The 7,088-nt window shown below is 35.6% G+C and overlaps 1 long non-coding RNA gene across 1 annotated transcript; it reads left to right on the plus strand.

Annotated features, from left to right (window-relative positions):
• The first annotated feature begins 170 nt into the window (after positions 1 to 170).
• LOC142174740 (uncharacterized) lies at positions 171 to 2,226 on the plus strand. The gene is made up of 2 exons (XR_012703787.1): positions 171 to 463; positions 1,939 to 2,226. It is a non-coding gene; the product is annotated as an uncharacterized LOC142174740 (long non-coding RNA).
• The last annotated feature ends 4,862 nt before the right edge of the window (positions 2,227 to 7,088 follow it).

Here is a 7,088-nt window from a genome sequence, read left to right on the forward strand (position 1 = left end):
CTCAATTAAACATCTATATATTATTTTATTAATAAAATTGTTAGAGGAGCCAATGTGGATAAGATCAAAGTCCATTTTCTTTAATTTAATGAATGATCCACCTTTTATATGCCTATAACCTATGTGACTCATCATTTTGGATAGTTGATGTGTCTTCTTGAGAATTAATAGCTAAGGCCTTTAGAAAGGAAAAGTTTCTGCCTTATACAAGACCCATATGTAATAATGTTCTTGTCTTCATCTCTATATCAACTTACATTAATTTAGTTCACGTTTTCCTCCTCCTTCCAAGATCAAATATTGTAATCTTCCTATATCGATGTCATGGTTATCACGTCGATGTCCTCTGAATCTTAGCAAGCCGAATATTACTTTGTAATGAAGTAAGGTGCCGGGAAGCTTTAAAGAAGTTGATCTAGGTTCGTAGACAATAATCTTCTACGAGCTCATACGAGCAATTAAGGTATATTAAGGTTATCCCTTCCTTCTTTTGACATGATCCAAGTAACGATACGTAAACGTAATGTTATTCCATAAGTGATTCTGCTCTTAGCAGTTAAGGATGCCTATATTATTCATTCCGATAAAGTGATATTCAAGCATGTCTACACATATCCCTAGTCCCTATTGAGGTATATGATAGAGAACTTGTGTTATAAATATATTTGTTGGGATTTGTTTATAAATATAGTTTATATAGTCTAACCAACGTGATTATTTGTAATATTAGACTTAAACTATTATGTCATTACATGATATTTAATAGCACAGTAGTCATATTATAATCAATAATTGATTGTAGAAACATATTAATATTATAGTTTGCGGTTGTTTGTGACAAGTTACACTTGAAAATTGATTATGACCTATAGCATAATAAATTATAATATAATATACATTGTTACAACACCAAATGTTATAAAATATCAATTTGAATATAATATATCATTAGATTGTTGTAGATTGATTTTGAAGTAATGATTCATGCATAATAAAGGTTTACAATGCATTTTTATTTAGTTGTATAGGTAGTTTGACGTTGTGATATGTATGATTGTATAAATACTATGATGAAACTCATTCAACTTAATGTAAGACAATTACCACATATTGTCATAGACTGATAATTGCACTGTTAACAGTGGCTATCTTGACAACTTTTGGGTTACTAACATAAAAGATATATGATTGTGTATATAGTTCAATATAGTATAATTATAATGTGTTAAGGCAGTAGGTTATTAATAGAATTAGGTGTTTTTTGGTGTAGTTTTAGATAATTGATTTTGATTAATAGTGATAGTAGATAATGACGTGTAATAAGTAATAGAATTAATGTTATAATGACGTGTAATAAGTAATAGAATTAATGTTATGAAATAAATATGATTAAAATGTTGAATGAAGTTGTGTAAGGTATATGATAAAGATATTAATGTTTATAATATAGTGATACATGTACATGCATCTTCATGCATTCATCACCATGCTACGGCCGGTCGGGCAGTTACTGCCGGTTGGGTAGTTATGTATCATTATTTATCGCCGGTTGGGCAGACATGCATATTCATTTACCACCGAGCTACGGCCAGTTGGGCAGTTATACATTTACCACCGAGCTACGGCCGGTTGGGCAGTTACATATTTACCACCGAGCTACGGCCGGTCGGGCAGTCATGCATTTACCACCGCGCTACGGCCGGTCGGGCAGGTACCACTAATCAGTTGGGCAGTCATGCATCATACGATATGGATAATAGAAACAGTCAAGAGAAGCATTATATATATAAATATGATAAATATGTATATATGGTGGCATTTTAGAGATTCGGGTTGATTCTTATATGCTTTTAAAGAAATATTGACTTATTGTTATGTTTCAGTTCTTCCTTACATACTCAGTACATTATTCCTACTGACATCTTTTTGTTGGGAAAGCTGCATTCATGCCTGTAGGTATAGATAAATAGTTTGACGAGCCCTCATAGTAGACGAGATTGGCATTCAGCGAAGGATCGGTAAGACTCCATCTCATTCGGAGTGCAGCCAAGTCTATGAGTCGTAGTGTCAAAGTTTTGCTATAGACTATGGGTAGGCTGGTACCCTATTCTATTTGATGTCGCATAATCTTAAAGGCTTTGTATATAGAGGTTCATTTTGTACAATATGTCAGAGGCCTTGACGACTCATATGTATTCATATTTTAAGAACGATAGTTTATTGATATAGTGTTCGCCCACTTACAGTTGTACATTATGAGTTGTGGCCATGTTGGCCCATGATAGTTACAAAAGGAATAAGTTCAGCCAACTCGACCTATGTATATTCTAGTTTTGGTCAAATGATCATGAGTTACAGAGTGGTTCGCTCAGGCTAATGCGGCACCGGGTGCCAGCCACGCCTCCCCAAGTTTGGGGCGTGACATCCACATGCCTCCACATGCTTCGTCACATGCAGCACCCTACTTTCATATGCTTTCACATGCTCCTACATACTTTTACATGCTATACCATGTATATTTCACCTCTTTCACATGCTTTCAGGAGTTTTTTTAGTTGTTTTGCCTAAGGTCCTTCACATGTAAAAAGAGACCCACTTGTAGATAGGTTTACCATGTAAGATAGGTTTATTTTATAATATAAGTTTGTCTTGTAATAACCTCCTAGTCCTATATAAAGGAGGCCATGTAGTAGTTGTAAGATCATCTTGTAACCTTTGTAAATTTTTGTGATATATTTCATATGAGTTCCTTCTAAATTTCCCTCTTGTTCTTTCTTTCAAATGGATGGAAAGGTTGGTCCATGTATGAAAATTGAGTAAGAATACTCTAAGAAAGTTAGCTTATTGTAGTGCGAAAGTTTTCTGAGTTATAACAGCTAAAGTTGGTTATAGTACAAAATTTTTTTGAGTTGTGTAGCTTGATAAGCCGTCCCTTATGGGTTGTTGAAGCCAACCCCCTTTGTAGAAAAACATTTGCGACTATAAGCAAATTAGCTGTTAGTGTAGCTTGGCAAGTCGTCCTTATCGGTTGTTGAAGCTAGCCCTTTTATCGAGAAACTTTCATATCTATGATGTAGTTTGCATTCTTGGAGTCTCTTGGTCTGTTCTTTATACTGTGGTATGAGAGTTAGCCCATCCGTTCGGAGGGAGGAATATTTTATTAAATATGTCTGAGTCATTTCCATCATCCTATTCTCTTGCAAAAATGAATATGTCCCCTACTCTATATAAAACCTTGTCCAAAAAATATGATTACCTCTATGAATTAGATATCCTACCCGACGAACAGAAAATATCCTCCACTGAACTACCCCTTATAAACCTTTACTCAGCTTTTGCTAAATATTATTTACACCCTGGACCCAAATTCGTTTCTTAGTCTAACACAGACCAAAAAGTGTCAAAGAATATGTTGCTGCCTCAAAACTTGACCAGTATTTTATTCTTGCCACTCGAGAGAAATAATTTATTACCCTTCAAATCCCAGATGATTTTTCCAAACAATGGAGAGATTATGGTTTTACTCATATCCATTTTGGTGCTATCCGAATTGCTTAAACATATCACGGAAGAAAAGGTCAACCTGGTATTGCTCGACTTTCTCTTGTAGATACAAGATACTTAGAGTACTAACATGCAAATTTGGATACTGTAGAAGTTACCTTGAATGCTGAGACTGTCTTCATAATTATCTTTTCAAATTTCAACATGTCCCTTTATGACCCATACTTAATTGAAGTACTAATAATCCAAGTCCAAATCCAAGGAGCCCCACAAGCCAAAGATTCCATCCAAGACACTCTTCATCACCAAATGGTGTGTCGGGTCCAAAATCATGCCATGGATCTCTGCCTTTCGGATGAAGAAAATGCTTTACTCTTGAATATTGATGCTACTAAAGAAAATACCATGTGAACCAAATACCCAGATAAATTTCCAGAGATGAGCTTGTCAAAATCCTTCTTGATTCCTGGATCAGAAATTATAAAAAGTCATAGAGCAGCATGCCACAACAGGGTACTCGTGCCATGGTTCCAACACTAATTTCTCCATCACCCGCTCAGCTAGTTAGAGGCAAGGGTCCGGCAACCCGAGGTGGTGGTCAGGCCATTTGTCATGCCACAAACTTGGGGAGGCGTAGCTGGCACTCGGGCCGTACTGACCCGAGCAAACCATTCTGTAACTCATTCTTTCTGTGGCGATTGTGGGCCAACATGGCAACAACTCGTAGTGCATAACTGTAATTGGGCGAACATTGTGTTAGTGAACCCTCGTTCTTTAAACATGAATACATATGGGTCGTCAAGGCCTCTGACATACTGTACAAAATGAACCTCTGTCTACAAAGCCTCTAAGATTATTTGACATCAAATGGAACAGGGTACCGCCTACCCATGAGTCTTTAGCAAAACTCTAACACGATAACTCATAGACTCGGCTGCACTCCGAATGAGATGGAGTCTTACCGACACTTTGTTGAATGTCAATCTCGTCTACTATGAGGGCTCGTCAAAGTGATTATCTATACCTGCAAGCATGAATGCGGCGTTCCCAACAAAAGAACGTCACTACAAATAATGTATTGAGCATGTAAGGCAGAACTGAATATAACAATATGTCAACATTAGTTAAAGACATATAAAAATCAACCTGAATCTCTGAAGTACCACCGTATATACATACCTATTATACTTACGTATATACAATGCTTCTTTTAAGACTATTATCCATATCGTGTGATACATGACTACCCAACTGATCAGTGGTAACTGCCCGACTGGCCATCGCACGGTGGTAAATGTATGACTGCCCAACCGATGGTAACTGCCCGACGGGCTGTAGCTAGGTGGTAAATGCATGTCTACCCGACTGGCCGTAGCACGGTGGTAAATGAATATGCATGTCTGCCTGACCGGCCGTAGCACGGTGGTAAATGAATATGCATGACTGCCCAACCGGCTGTAGTACGGTGGTAAATGCATATGCATGAAGATGCATGTATTACTATATTATAAACATTAACATCTTTATCAAATACCTCAATAAAGACTTAGGTACATACTTAAACATGCTTGAATATCATTTTACAAGAACGAATAACATAGACATCCTTAACTGCTAAGAGTAGAACTACTTATGGAACTTACGTTTATGTATCGTTGCTTGGATCATGCCAAAAAAAAAGGGATAATCTTAACATACCTGAACTGATTCCCTTGAGAAAGATTGCACCGTACTCCCTTATAATTGCAAAATCTTACGTTGCTTATAAAATCTTGTTTGAATTGTTGAAGATCTATTCTTAGAGTTTGATACATGCACTTCTCTTTACATTAGAGAGACGTGCATGGAGTATTAAAAAAGAAGATCAACTGAAGATTTAATGAATTTCCTCAAAGCAAAGGTTTACTCTTGAATCAAATAACAACTAAGGAGCACTTTGTTAAGCATCCAGCATACAACTATCCTTGGTACACTGGCAAATGAACGAAATTTACTCTTCATTGGCAGTTGAGTAACATTATTGGTTACACAAATTTGGAGGATTCATAGATGAGTATAATTGAATAAGAGCACACTGACATATCCCAAGTTGGATTGGAAAGTACAGTAATACAAGAAAAGAAGGTGAAGATAAAGCAACTCCCTTAAAAGTATGCTTTTTGGAATTATTAAGTAAGGAACAAAGACAAAAAGCTTAAAAGCTTAAAAACAACATTTGATATGGTATAATATGACTTTCAAGATTTTGGATAAGTTTAAGTGAAAAATTTGGTGCGGCACCAAGTTTTAAAGCTTCTTAAGTTTGAGAATCTCACGTGGCTTAACCACATAACTTTGAATACTTAATCTTTGCCACATAATCCATAAGTTTTAAGAGTCATAAAGCCTGGGGTGGCTTGTTGCCACGTGGGGTTCTTCAATTATCCAAAGATTTTAATTAATCTCCCAATAAAAATTATTATTTACCCAACTATCCGCATAATTAAGAATTATTTTGACTTACATAAAATACTATTATTAAAATATTAAAATCTTAATAATTTATGGTACCATATAAAATCAATATATACACTATTATTTCATTAAAACATCCATGTAAAAATGCATATATTTTCTCAAGTTCTAATTTTCCTAATCTCACATAAAGAGTATAAATTTTTGTATGTTTAATTCTTAAAATGGTAAAAAGATAACCTTCTTTTCTTGTAAGAAAATAATTTCTATCTTTACAATAAAGAAAATCTCATAAACTTCCTCATATTATGTGTATAATTTAAAATATATTCGAATTTTTTAGCAAACAGGAAATAGATATATTAATAACTAAGGAACATCTAGTACATAATCAACATAAGATGCATCACAGAGGATGCATTGGTTCCCTAAGCTTGCTAACAGTTGGCAAGATTCATTACATAGCAGTTTTTCATGGGTAGTGGATTCAAGTCTATCACTATTACATCAAAAGGTGGTTCAACAAAAACTTTTTTACTGGTCTTCTGTGCTTTAATTCCTCCTGCCACTCCAAAAACTTGATTGTCCCTACCTAGGGTCCCTTTTGCTAGTTGATGAGCAATCCTATTCCCCTGCCTGAAAGTGTGTTGGAGAGTAACCCTCTGCTGGTGCATTAAGGACCTGCAATCATTAACAATTTTATTAAATAATTTATTACCAACTTGTATTGCCTGGATTACCTCTGAGCAGTCTGTCTCTATTTCAAGTGGGAAGAGATTCCACTCCTTTGCTGTTCTTAGACCTTCTCGTAGAGCTTTTAATTCTGCTGCTAGTGAGCCATTTGCATGTGTTAGTTTTGTAAAGCCAACTACCCAGCTACCTCTTGAATTTCTGAAAACACCACATAAACCACAATTTTGGTTATACCTGTGAAAACTGGCATCCACATTCAGTTTGAACCAACCCCTAGGGGGTTTGAACCAGTTGATTTTTATAAGTAATTTGGGAGGGTGAATAGAGATTTTTTCCATGAGTAATTTAAATTCAGTGGCACTTTGCAAGATTTGATAACCACTGATTTGGTTGGAAGTGTTATTGTGGTTGTTACTGTTTCTATTAACCCAGATGTG

Source organism: Nicotiana tabacum, chromosome 3, assembly GCF_000715075.1.
Source record: "Nicotiana tabacum cultivar K326 chromosome 3, ASM71507v2, whole genome shotgun sequence".
Lineage (NCBI taxonomy): Eukaryota > Viridiplantae > Streptophyta > Magnoliopsida > Solanales > Solanaceae > Nicotiana > Nicotiana tabacum.